The sequence below is a fragment of the Rosa chinensis genome, chromosome 2 (genome assembly GCF_002994745.2).
Source record: "Rosa chinensis cultivar Old Blush chromosome 2, RchiOBHm-V2, whole genome shotgun sequence".
In the NCBI taxonomy this organism is placed as follows: Eukaryota; Viridiplantae; Streptophyta; class Magnoliopsida; order Rosales; family Rosaceae; genus Rosa; species Rosa chinensis.
Genome location: NC_037089.1, coordinates 43,614,837 through 43,629,406, shown reverse-complemented (window position 1 = coordinate 43,629,406; position 14,570 = coordinate 43,614,837). Strand labels below are relative to the sequence as shown.

At 36.8% G+C, this 14,570-nt stretch overlaps 1 pseudogene; it reads right to left on the bottom strand.

The window, feature by feature from the left end:
- Positions 1 to 8,545: 8,545 nt before the first annotated feature.
- LOC112184324 overlaps positions 8,546 to 14,570 on the bottom strand; it is a 7,200-nt pseudogene continuing 1,175 nt past the window's right edge.

Sequence of the window (14,570 nt, the reverse complement as noted above, 5' to 3'; positions counted from 1 at the left end):
AACACACAAAAAAACCCCACTCTAAGGGCTAATCCGACATCGTTTTCCCTCTACTCTTTCATCCTCATCCTCCTCTTCGCACTTTCGCAGTCCAATTCCATTCAATTTTCTTTTCTTTTTCCTTTCAAAATCTCCACTATCATTCAAAACCATGGATCTTTCTCAACCCTAAGGTGGTGTTTGTTACATGGGATTGGACTGTCTTATTTATTAGAATAAGAGTTATCCGATGTTTGGCTGAAACAAGAACTCACTTAAATGAGACTATGCATTCCCCGAATCTACCTCTGCACCTTCTTACACAATGACGCCAAAATTCACTGGACTCTCGAAGCCAGTCTTATACAACGCAAACTCTTCTCAGTCGTTCTTCGCTTCAGCCTTGCCTCTCCCTCATTTTTTTTTCGCTTCAGTCTCCTTCGATTGCTCTTATTCAGGTTCAATTTGTATCCTTTCTCATACTCTCTCTTGCGTAGATCATTGTTCAGTGATTCCTTCAACCTCCCCTACCTTCTACTTTCTCTGTCTACTGTGATTTGTTTTATCAAAGACTATAGATTGATTATCTATTGTAATTTGTTTATGGGTTGTGATTATTATACGGATTGATTAAGGATTTGGTGTCTGCGTAGCTTCATCTGTTAAGAATTTTGACCAATTTCATGACTGGGCTTTTTCTTTTTGTTGTTCATTGATTTGAATGTTAGAATTGTTGTATGTCGTTGAGTTAGAATTGCTATATATATAAGAGAGAAACTAGGTAGGAAGCCCGTTGATTTGGTGCTTAAATGCAACTAACGCGCAATAAGGGCACGGTCATCAAAGAAGTGAGAAATATTTGAACCCGAAATTGTCGTACCACGGGGATTGAAAAGCTAACTTTAATCCTTGGTTATGCCGATTACTAAGTCACCAACAATTTAATAAACAAAACCTAGAAAAATAGCACCAAGCTATTTACATGCCCGGCTCGGAACAACCAAGCCTAAAATTGGTCAAGAGAACCACAAGTGAATGCGGAAACTCACAACCAAATGGTATGGACAATGAAAGTGGTTTGTGAAATTTGATTTTTGATTTTGAAAAATAAAATTACGACTAAAGATAAAGATAATATAAACTAATCAAGAAATGAAAATTAGGTCACTAGGGTATCCTCCTAGCCAAATTTAATGCATAAATATGCTCCGACAATGGTCATTCAATTCATAATGGCATCAAGAACCATACCCAAGGCTTTTCAAGGCTCATGGGTCAATAGATTCCTTAAAGGGTATTCCTACTCCGGATCAAGGGTCGTAGAAACTCAATTGGGACAATCTAGAGCCTTGTTAGGGCCTCTAGTTGCATCAAAAGGCGAAGTGTCCTACAATCAAGGTTCCCAAGCTGGCCAATACGGCAATCGAAATTGGTATTGTTGCTAACCATGTTCTAAACAAGTGTCCTAGCTATAAATTAAAGAAGTGATTAGGTCCCCTAATTTGTTCTAGACATGCTCATCTACACATTCAAGAGTTAATCAAGCTCCTAAACATGTATCTAAGCTAAATATTATAGAATAGAACATATGCCAAACACGAAATTGAAAACCATTAAATCAAAACATATTTATTACATTAAATCCATGCTAGGGTTCAAACCCTAGCTTCCTAAATAGACTACTCACAACCCATCCACAAATCAACAACAATATACATCAATTAAAGAGGTAAAGGTGAAGAATAGTGAGAAGTAACAAGAACAAGTCACAATTGCTATAGAGCAAATATGATAAGCCTTGATTTATGGCTTCCCACTATACCCAATCTCAAATCTTGATGCCCCTTTAAATCCCTTAAGAAATTGATGAGGATTTGATGGAATTTTGGTGAGGTGGGTTTTGGAGTGGAGGGGTGGTTTTGGGTGTAGGGTGAGAGGGAGAGAGAGAATGATGGGGTTCTGGTGGTGTGGTCGTGCCGCTACTTTAGCTGTTGTGAGAGAGAGTAATAGAGTGGGTTCTTGGTGAGGTCGATGAAATTAAAGAAGGAGGGTGTGCGGCGCTGTAGGTAAGGGTTCGAATGAGTTATCAGCTAATGGGGGTATATATATGGCTGAGAGAATATGAGTGGCCTAGAATGTGCACATGCAGTGTGCATGAGAAAGAGAAGAAAAAAAAATCTAGTGAGAGGCTGCTGCCATGTGTAGGCGTGTAATTGGCCCAAAACAATTAAACAAACAATCAAGGGTTGATTGCTGCACGTCATGGTCATGGCTGAAGCACTTAGTTAATTAATCTAATCATTGATTAATTACTTAAGCCAATGTTTAATTAAGCCACTGATTAATCCATGAATTGTTTCTTTTTTTCTTTTTTTTTTCCTTTCTTTTTCTTCCTCCCATCTCAAAGCACATCAGGAGGCATCACCTTGAAATACCCGGAATCGGCTTCCTTTCTCATGTAGACTATGATTGACCGCAATCAACTATTTCGTCTTTTTGTCGGAAACTCCATTTTGCTCAATTTTCCACCATTTTCTCTCGATTTCCACAATTCCACTTATTTACTACAAAATAAATAAAAATAGATTAATTACATATTAATTGACTTGAAGATTAGCTAATTCTCGTGTTTTAGATACAATTACATGCATTGAAATGCGTGTAATCACCCGCTCGATGCTGCGGATCTGTTATATGCCTAAATTTTATTATTGATATGATTGAGCTTAATAGAATAGTAACTACAAACATTGAATATACTATATAACCAAATTTTGACAAAGTTTAAAGTAATTCGAGTTAACAGCTTTATTGTTGCCTTCATTGAGTACTCCAATTGATGGGCTAGTCAAATATATCTTTGAATTCAGTTCTTCTGAATACTTAGATTGTGGGTTACAAGTTTCTGTTTGGGATTTCACTCTTTGAGAGGCCTGTGTGGCAACAATTCATTATTTTCTCTTCTGGGTTCTTCTTTGGTTACCTTGTCAATTGCGCCTGTGAGGTTTGTTTCCAATTCAATCTGATCATTTTGAATTATGTTCAAATGCTTCTTCATTCTCAGATATGATTAATTGTTGGTTGTGAACATTTTCTCAATTTTCATTTTCTCAATTTTGCTTTGTTGTTGTTCTTAGTTTCATTTTTCATTGTTTGATTGGTGAAAATTTGGGAGGAGAAATTGGATTGGAATAATAAGTATGCTGCATTCTGTTCCAAATGGTTGTGTGGTGGCTTTGCTGTTTATAAAAAATCTTAAGGTCAAGAACCTTTCTTAGCTACCTAAACAGAGTTTTGGGACACTGTTTAGGTAAAAATCAGTTTTCCTTGCCATGTTTTTGTTTTCCAATGTCAAATAAGCTTTTCTTAGTTGTCATATTTCTATGTTCTTCTATCTTTGGTTCAGTTCTCCTATCATTGATTTTTCTTTGTCACAAACAGAGTTTAGAATAACGTTATGGTGAGAATGGAATTTCATTTGCCTTAAATATCAGGAATACGTATATAATCATCTACAATTCAGGAATGTTGTTAACATGTCTTCCTTAAATATTAGGAATACATGTATAATCGTCTACAATTCAGGTTAGTCCAACTTGCTCGAACCATACTGTACTACTGTAGTCCGGTGTGCTTTGATTTTTGTAGAATGGTATATCTCCTCCAGTAATGTCATTTTCATTTCTTACTGTTTGCATAGGGACTCATCTGTTGGTCCAATTTGAGGTTCATTCATGCCAATCTGAGACTGCTGCCTGTCATGACCGGGCACATATTCTACTGATGGATTATAAAGGTTAAACATATTTCCATAATGCATCTCAACACTTTGCATCCCATGATAAAGCAGCAGTGTTCCACCCGCATGCATGCCTTGTAGGTTACCTGTAACAATTTCTAGTTCTGTATATATGAATAATTGGTCAATATGGGTATGATTATATTTTATATGTATGGTTGTTAGAAAGAAAGAGAGCAATAATGGATATGATAAATCTTTTTCCTTCAATCTTTATTTGTAGGCTTGATCAGATCCATTGATAATGTATATGTCATCTCATAATTCCAATTGCATGAAATCTCATGCACCAACTGTTGATTTTTGCAGGTGATATATGCATTCCTTGTTCGGCTCATTGACTTGCGTTTTTTGCATCAAAACAACTGCTAAAACAGATTAAGAAGTTCAAACACTTTTGGCTCTATTGGGGATGCCATTCAGAGAGACTGGCCCTGTAACTGAAGTGCAAAAGAAGAGACAAAGGTCTTACCATTTCAGTTCAAAGGGAAGAGGAAGAACATGAGCCTTGGCCTTTCTGAGATATGAACATTTTGCTGTCAGTTTTATATTTTGTAAAGTTGAGTCACCAAACTGTCAATGTATGTTAAAATGTTCAATGAAAATGATATTTTATTACATTAGAAATATTGTCTCTTATTAATAGATAATATTTTTCTCAAAAATAAAAATATTGTGGTATTCAAAATTAATTTAGTCCAATACACTATCAAACATGGGATATCACTATGGTGATTATCTGGCTCTTTAGTCCTATGCAATACCAAACATGGGTCAGGTATTAGTATGGCATAAGCCAGGTTAGAGGATTCCTGGACTATTATAGAAATTAAGGTGGGGTATAATAGTCCTATGAAACAAACATAGCCTAATGCTACTGTGACCCTATGCCTCCACCACCGAGCCGGAAACGAACCACCAACACAGGTGCAAGGCCTCATCGGCTTGGTCCTCGAGTCCCTTGACTTCTGAATCAGAATTTTCTTTAAGCCGGCGGCGGCGCGTGGGCTTCCTCCAGTGGTCCCCGAAGACGAGGCGCCGCCAATTCTGTGGCGCAAGGGGGAGTTGATTGGATCTGGTGCCTTCGGGCGGTTATATATAGGGATGAACCTCGATTCCGAAGAGCTTATTGTCGTTAAACAGGTCTGGATGTTACTAACTGTTTGGTTCAATGATTGAGCAAAAGAAAGAAAAGAATTGAATTGTGTTTCTCTTTGAATTTGGTGTTTTGATAGTTTGGGACTGTTCTTGTGATTGTTACAAGTTTTGATTGCTGCAATTAGTGCTTCAAAGGAGAAGACACAGGCATGTTTCTGATTCTGCAAAATTAGTTTCTTTTTCTGGAGTTTTTTAGTTTTAATTTGGATTATAGTATTTGATCTCTTGGTTAGCATTCCAAACTTGGTTAGCATTCAAAAGCCCAAAAAGTCATGATATTTATTCAATGCAATTAGCATTTTTGCTAATAGTGTTTGGTATTCGTGGTTTAGCTGGAATCAATACTCTTATTTTCTTTTTAAGAAAGAAAAATTTGTTACTTTAACAAGAACTTTTATGGATGCTAAGGAAATGTGGATATACTGAAGAATATGTATTTAGTTGAGAAATTATTGCAACAAATTTTTAGTTTGAAACCAAGTGACTGCCGTTTTGTTTTCTTAATATAATGGATTTAGGCTCATATTCGAGAGTTGGAGGAGGAAGTGAGGCTTCTCAAGAATCTTTCACACCCAAACATTATTATGAGTATGATCTTCTTCTTTCATTGGTGAATGGTGAGGTGGTTTATTACTATCTTACAGTTTTGTTACTGTTTGTTAGAGGTACTTGGGGACCGCTAAAGAAGCCGAGGAATATCGGGAAGATTTTAGTGTTTGGAGGAAAAGCCCTGTAAATTGTCCTATGTTTTTTTTTGGTGTTGTGTTAAAATGACCATTTTAGCCTTTACAATGGGCCCAAATGTCAGATTTATCGTCCAATTTAGATGGAGTTTAAGAAACTGGACACGGTTGATGAAAATTGAGAGTTCAGGGGTGTTGTTAATGAAATTGGAAGTTCAAGGACTCACATGAAGAATGAGTGAAAGTTCAGCTAAGTAAACAGGAATTAATCCTAAAAACAAACTAAGAAGGGACAAGCCACAAAAAAAAAAATACATGTATGAGAGAGAAAAAAAAAAGTATGTGTGTGTTAGCATTAAAGCCACCCTCAAGTGCTAGAGGTACAAGTTGATTAAGCAAGGATGTCGAACCCACGAGGATTGATAAATCATTTCCTAGCTAGGGAAAACCTAAAGGATAACTAGAAAGAATATGCAAGTGTATAATCACAAACAAAGGCTCACAAGTGAACCCAAGTTCATAGTGGTATACGCAAGATGGTATGAAGTGATTTGATTTGATGTTGGGAATAGTTTCTATTCAAATTGAAACAACTAGAGAAAGTAAAGTAAACTAAGCTAAGTTAAACAAGTTGTTATCAAATGGATGGGAGTTAGAGCTTAGATTCACTACTACAAAAAGTTAATCACACAACAAAATAGAAATCGTCTGTTGTGTGTTTAAGTAAACTCTATTGTACAACGGTATTAATGATGTTCTGTTGTATGAATGTCAACAAAGTGATAACTTTTTTCTTAGAACTATATTGGACAACAGAATTAAGTATTGTCCGTTGTGTGAGTCTTAAAAATTTAGCAGCAGATTTCCCTCCACTCTCGAGTCTTGGTTGCCTCTTGAAATATGAAATTTGGGCTACTTGGTACAACGGTGCTTGAGGTTTTCCGTTGTGTGATTGAAAACTAGATGCCAAATTTTGAGAAAGCTTGCTTCAATATCTTCCACAAGGTAAACCTAGTGCAAGCTGTAGAAATTAGACAACAGAATTGATACTTTTCTGTTGTGTGAAGTTGGAACATAGGCACCAACATTTTGAGCCAAAATGTTGCAGGCGCATGTTTCCATCCATGTTTTGGCATTTTGATTCTATGTATTCCACTCATACAACAGTTTGTTTCAGTTTATGTTGTGGGAGTAACTTTGAGAACCTTATGCTAGGTTTAATTGTCACATCGTGTCCAGAAGAAAGAAAAAAAACAACAGAAATCAAAACCCAGCAGTCCTCTCGACACTCAGTGTCTCAGTCCTCTCTCGAACCCTTTCTCAGTCCTCTGAGCCAAAAGCTCAGAGTTTTCCCTTAATCCTCTCATCCAAAACCCTCAAATTTCAAATCCCCTAATCTTCATCACATCCAATTGCTTCCCCAATTTGAATCTCAACATTCAATTCAACTTTACCATCTCCAATTCACCATCTTTTGCTACCAGAAAGGCATTGCCTGGTTGTTGTTACCCTTTTCTAGGTTGTCTTTCTTCGTCTCTGAGACCGCACTGTACCAAAATCTTCTTCCTATTTCGATTGTGGGTGACCTGATCTCCAGCTACCGCAAGCTCCTCTTTGGATCCCTCAACCGCCTTCTTCCTCCTCCTTTCTCACTCCAAGACCGTTATTTGTGCGGATATTTTGAGTTTTCTTTCATAGAATGAGGAAAGAAACGGAAAGGCAAGACCGTGAAAGGCGAAAGGAGGAAGAGAGGATGATGCGTGAAAGGCAGCGAGAGGAAGAGAGATCAAAGGAGCAAAAACGTGAAATTGAACGAAGGGAGAAGTTTTTGCAAAAAGAACATACAAGAGTAAGTTTGAGATCGACTAATGTAGTGCATTTGTTTCATAGTTTGATTTTTCAGTACAATATTGCATATTCTTGTTTCTCTGTGCCCCTTTTCTTTGCCTGCTTATCTCTCTTGGGTACATCTTGCAGGCTGAGAAAAGGAGGCAAAAGGAAGAGCTCCGAAAAGAGAGAGAGGAAGTAGGACGCAAAGCTGCACTTGAGAAGGCTACTGCAAGCACTGGCGGACGCACGTTAGGACGAGTGGGGGCTACTGCCCCCAGTGAATTTTTTTCATTTGCTCAACAACTTCATATATATATATATATATATATACTATGTTCATCGGTTTTGCCCCCAGAAGAAGAGGAGTATATATGCTGCCCCATGACTTGACTATTGTGTGATCTGTTGCCTCACAGAGTCACAGCAATGCAATTAAACTAAGGAAACTTACACGTGTAAATTTATGTAACCATTTGACTTGTCTACAAGTCGCAAGTCTTTCTCTTCTTAATTTTATATTTCTACTTTATAAGAGTTTCACATGTGCATGATTTCATAATTAATCAGTTTTAACTTCTTCTTTTTTTATGAACTACATGATGATCACTAACATTAAATTGTAATAAGGTGGGGTGGTAAGGCTTTGGTCTCTCATTTGAAAGGTTAGGAGTCTGAGCTTTATCAAAGGTAACTGTGGGTTTTTTTAATGCATGATCATTTTGTATTTTCATTTTTTTGTTTTGCTAGGAAATATAGTAGGGGAAATGATCATTTACCCAATTTGGGGCTAATTAACCCCATTTACCTAAACATTCTAAAAAATTGCCCACTTACACAACAATTTTTATTTTTAAACCCCACTTACCCAAAACTCTAAGAGTTGGACATGTTTTCTTCATATTTTTGTATTGTTTTGCCCTTTTTAATTGTCAAAGCTGAAAATTGAAACAGAAAGAGACTTAGAGAGAGGAACTCCCCAATTATAGAGAGAGAAGCTCTACCATTTTAGAGAGAGAGAGGAGCTGTGCAATTTCTAGAGTGATAGGAGCTCTGCAAATTCGAGAGAGAGAGACTGTGTGATTTCCGACGCTGGTGATTACGATCGGCTTGATTGGGGACGAAGACACCGGCGATTGCTCTCGGATCGACAGGAACTGTGAAATTGCAGGTGCGAAATCGCCAGACGTTGAAGCTTCAGAATCGATTGGGTTTGGAATAGAGAGATTGATGATGGAGTCGGACTCCTCGACGGATCAAAGGAACTTGAGGAGCGATTTGTTACATTTTTTGAAATGTTTTGGTAGTTCTGACTACATTATTGGGGGCAATAATGTGTCTTAATTGTTATGAAGTCTCTATAATTGTGTTTAGTGATATTTTCCTTTATGTTTAAAGACTGCTTCTGAAGTGTTTTGGTAGTTCTGACTATATTATTGGAAGGCAATAATTTGTTTATTGCGGGGCAATAATTTGTTTATTGCGGGGCAATAATATATTTGTTTTGTTATTTTTTGCAGGAATATGGGTGATCCTTTGGATGTTAGGTGCATTTATTCTTGTGAAGAGGCCACCCGAGAGGCCTAGGGTGAAGCGATTCAAGTCAAGTGGAGAGTGTGAAAAAAAAGCCAATTCGTTGTGGTCGTTGTGGTAAAATGGGCGCTCATAACCTGATTATTTGGGGACTTAAATTCACCAAGTATTGAATTTGAATACATGTACTTTTGTAAACTAATTTAAAACCAAACTGAGTTACTTCTGACCATCTACAAAAAAATAATTTGGGGGGGGGGGGAAATAAACTTTTTATGACCCCCCAATAAACCTAATTATTTTGGTTAATGAATCTAGCAGCAATTTGTTGAAAGGACTTGTAATAAATGAACCACAGTTAAGACATTATTGGGGGGGGGGCAATTATCTGTAGCCTCCTAATAGACCACCTCAAAAATCACAAGTTTCTATCATTAACAGATTATTGTACTTTAATAAACTCAAAACAACATAAGACTTATCAAAACTCTAATTTCAGTGATTAATTAACCACAATTAAGAAATTATTGGGGGCAATAATATGTCTATTGCCTCCCAATAGACCACCCAAAAATCACCAGTTTCTATCATTGACAGATTAGTGTGCTTTAATAACCAGCGCAATGATTATTGCCGCCCAATAGACATATTATTGGGGGGCAATAATCTTTTTTCTTTATTGGGGGACAGATGACGCCGGCGATTGCGATCGGCTCGACTAGGGAAGAAGACACCGGCGATTGCTCTCTAATCGACCGAAACTGTGAAATTGCAGGTGCGAAATCGCCGGACCTTGAAGCTCCTAAATCAGTTGGGTTTGGAACAGAGAGGTTGATGATGGAGTCAGACTCTGCGATGGATCGAAGCAACTTGAGGTGCGAGCGGAGGTCGCAGACTCGGAGGAACGAGAACTCGGCGCAGACCAGATAGCCGACGGCGGTCGCCGGTGAGTCTAATTCGGATTCCAGCGAGGGCTTGGGTGTGATTCACTCGGTCCATTGAGAGAGAGAGAAGAGAGAGAGAGAGAGAGGGCAATACTATCAATAGATGTTAGATTAGGTAAATGGGGTTAAAAAAACTCTTAGTGGAGCAAGTGGGCAATTTTAGACTAAAATTGGGTAAGTGGTCACTGCCCCTATATAGTAAGTGTACTTTATGGTAAATAGATAGAAATAAAATATGTGTCAAGAAATATATTGATTTAAAGTTAGTTTATGTGTTAGGAAGTTAGAATATGTATTCATTGAAAATATTATTCATGTCGAAAGATTGAAAAATTATGTTTCATTCATTGTAGTATTTTATATTTGTTTGTTCAATCTTTTTTTTTGCCCCCACTCACAAAAATTTCTACGTCCGCCACTGACTGCAAGAAGGCTTCTTAATAAATCTATGGAACTTTATGAGGATGAGCAACTAGAGCTAATGTAGTTGGTTGCTGCAAGCAAGGGATTACCCTCAATAATTAGTATTGATCCCGACACCAACCTTGATGAATGCAGAGGTAAGTGTTGCTTTGGCATTCTCTTCTAAAAGCTTTACTATTTTTCCATGGTTTTCCCACTCAAACAGTTCCCTTCTTTTCGGCAATTGATTTTGAAATATCATATATATCTTGTTTGATAATGGGATTATCTTCATTTATTTTGCTACATAATATTCCATTGTAACCACCCTAAACCCTAATACCTCTAAAATGATGGTGTTTTGATTACCAACCTTAAACATTTGGGTTGGGTTGATCTTGGCGTAGTTGGGTCAGTTAAGTGGCAATTAGAGACTTCTTAAGGTCTGGATTCTAGTGTTTATGTATGTATACGACTGTCTTAAAAGTGAAATCTCATTATACTCTGATTGGTGATCTATGCTTATGGTTTTTAAGTTTAACTGTGAGGCTGTTGTGCATAAGATCCCTTCTAGAAAGGTCACTTACATGTTATTTTATAAAGTACTCTTTTGCTTATATTTCGGGTTAATGCCTTCATTTTGATGATTGAATAACATGATGGTGTGTTTGACAGGTTTGGAGATTTTTTATTACATTTGCAGATGTTCTTGAGTTATGGCTTTTACTGTGGATGAGTTTGTTCAAGCTTTTCATGACTATGTGAGCCGCCATTAAGTGTTTTCATTTCAAAATTGCGCATTTCCTACCCACTAAGATTTTATAATATTTTGATATCAGGATTCAAGGTTGTTAGGAGAGATTCATGTTGCTCTGTTGAGGTTGATTATAAAGGATATAGAAAATGTTGCAAGGACACATTCTACTGGACTAGGTCTCAATCAAAATGGTGCTGCTAATCCTGGAGGTGGACATCCACAGATTGTTGGAGGAGTAATTTCCATTCTCTGCATGCTTGAACCAGTTCTTTTGCTTATCTTATGTCTTTTTGCCCAATTTTTCTTCGAAGTTACTTAGTTTTATTTGTGTTCAGGCATATGTGTGGGGATTTGACATAAGGAACTGGCAGAACTAACATGGTCTGAAATTTTTCGCCAACTAGCACTCTCTGCTGGATTTGGGCCAGAGTTGAAGAAAAGGAGTATCTCATGGTCATACTTGCCTGATAATGATGAGGTTCCCTTTCTAATTTTTAGTGCTTTTACATTTCGAAGGGCATCATTCTAGTGTATCAGTTTATAAAAGAGCAAAGGAAAAAAACAGCCTAAAATTTGTATTTCTTAATTAAAAATTGAATTTAAACTGATACTGTATGTTAGGTGAAAAGAGTGTCATAATGTTTACTTTTGGTCTTCCAGATTTGGCATTGTGTTCTAATGTTGCACCATCTATGTCAATAACGAATGACCTAAATGTGGTTGTTCGTATGAATGTGATTTTATTTTATTTTACTTATTCATTTTCGACTAATTCATATATTTGATCCTCTATTTTCTTTTTATTGTAGATTATATGGTTGAAAAAGCTTGGCATAGAGTTTTTTTTTTTTTTTTGCATGTCAGTGTGGTTATGATGTTGAAAAGGTACTAAGAGCATTGTAAGATGGGAACATCTCATTTTTTGTTTCATTTTTTCTTCCAAGTTCTGGGTAGCTGTTACCTTGTTAACATCATTTGATGGCACCAAGTTTGATTCCAGCCTTTATCATTTGAAATCTCATGTACCAATTTGGTCAGTCTGTCAAAACTACTAGTCAAGCCAATAATGTAGGATCATATAGTTTCCAAATTATGAATCATCAGTGATATGTAGTTTCCTAATTTATTACTTGGGTTTGATGTTTCATATAAATCATTAGTGATATGTAGTTTTAGAATGATATATGCACTCTCTCTAGTCTACCCAATTTTCTCCGAAGTTAACAATTCGTAGTCATTTTTGGGTACTTCAGCCTTTGCCATTCATAAGCCATATGCAATGATGTGAATACATAGTTTTCTTGTTTTAGCATTTTCTCCAAGTCATTTTCAAATTGTGACCACCATTTATTAATGCACCGCTCTTCTTCCTCCTCAGAAGATCGAGCTGAAAGAAGCTCCCAATCTCAGACTAGTTGTCTCCCTCCACAATGGAAAGACGAGCATGCAACTTCTCCGATGGCTGTTATTCTTGTTTACATTGCAGTTTTCATGGTTGCTGCTTATTGTTCTTCATCTGTAAAAACTAAAAGAAGCTCCCAATCTCAGACTAGTTCTCTCCCTCCACAATTTCGACATAATGTGGTCCGAGGACCATTTCAAAACCTCTACAGATGGGCAGATCTGGTACCTCTCCCTTGACAATAATGCAGGTAAAAAGGATTGAAACTTTGAATATCAATCATTGCACATGGTTGATCTTTAGTATCTCTCTCTCTCTCTCTCTCTCTCTCTCTCTCTCTCTCTCTCTCTCTCTCTCTCTCTCTCTCTCTCTCTCTCTCTCTCTCTTCTATTGGTCATATTTTCATTACTTATTTATCTTTTCATGGAGGTTTTGTTTTGTAATGATTGAATAATGGCCAGGTCTTTTTGTTTAATTATGTGCTTGGATTTGTAGTGCTGTAGGTATACATTACTAAAGCCTTTTCTCATATTAGAGATATGGAGATGCATTTTATTTGTATTTTGTAACCTGATTTGAGAGTCATGTTTGTGGTTAAATTTTTTAGCTATTAAGAACATGTTTTGTCATTTGCCTCAGTGTGGCTTGTTATCTTGGTTCTTTATTTATTTTTTGTTTCATAATGATTTGTTTGTCTCAATAGATTAACGCTTGATATGGCTTCTATTGTGACTACTTCTCTCCAAACAAGGCTTATAAACCAAAGATGTGGACTGAAGCCTAGACTGGATGGTAAGTTATTGAGGCTTGTGACCTATAATACAAATTAGTTCGTGTACTAGTAGTATAACCTACTCGATAGTAAGGTTTAGGTTGATAAATGGCTCATAGGTTTCTTCTGGCTATACTTACCTGGTTTCTGTAGGTTTACTGAGATATATTGGAGGTGCAGTTCCTTACTGACCAGTTGAGGGTTTAGCATTTTCAGTTGTGAAGTTTATACAAAAGGGTGGATCATTCATATGGCTCATAGGTTTCTTCTGGCTATACTTACCCTGTTTCTGTAGGTTTACTGAGATATATTGGAGGTGCAGTTCCTTACTGACCAGTTGAGGGTTTAGCATTTTCAGTTGTGAAGTTTATACAAAAGGGTGGATCATTCATTAACGTTTATATGGTAAGGTTATATTATAGAAGTTACCAAGTTAAATCATATTCCTGAACATCTCAATAAATGTAATTGCATGTTTTTATGATTCCAGTACCATGGAGGAACAAATTTTGGGCAAACTGCTAGCTGGTGGTCTTTTCATCGCTGCTAGTTATGATTACGATGCTCCTATGGATGAATATGGTACGCACAAAGCATTTTGGATGGGATATGTTACCTTGTCATTCATGTATCCTTTGTCTGGAAAATGATCAATCTTTGGACATTGCTTTAGTTGGAAAATCATATCTAATTTGTTGAATGTTAGTCTATCTTATAAGCTTCCCATTAAAGGGGTGCCATAATGTTTATTAGTTCTTCAATGGTTAAGTTATACTTTCCTTGTCTATCTAGCATGTGTTTCACCACACAACGAGTTGATGTTCTCCTTTTAATCTTATGATCTATGCTGCAGTCAAATGTTATAAGTGGTGTAAGTGAAGTGGGGATTTATTCCTGAAGTTTGCTAGAGCTATCAGATTCACCCTTATTGCCTTCCGGGGAATGTTTGGGTATGTATTTAGTTGTTTGATATTGTATTATTTACTTTTAGTGCAGCAAACACTCGTGAAGTAAGTTCCCTTACATTTCTCTTGAACATATTTTGTTGGTCTCTCTTTTCCAGTAACTATATTTCCCAACATACTTTAGTTGTTAAATTCTTTGGTAACTTGTTAAGTACTCACTCAGAACTTGTGTTCAAGAACAGCAAGTAATTAATGTCATTTTGAATGCATGGCCACAAGAAACTAATGTAAAAGTTTATTATAATCTGCATGGTTGCAGACTTGCAGATATATGGGTACAGAATGGCACTGTGGGCATAGCATTTAGGACTTGTTGAAAAATGTTTAAATCAGCCAGTCTTGAATGCGT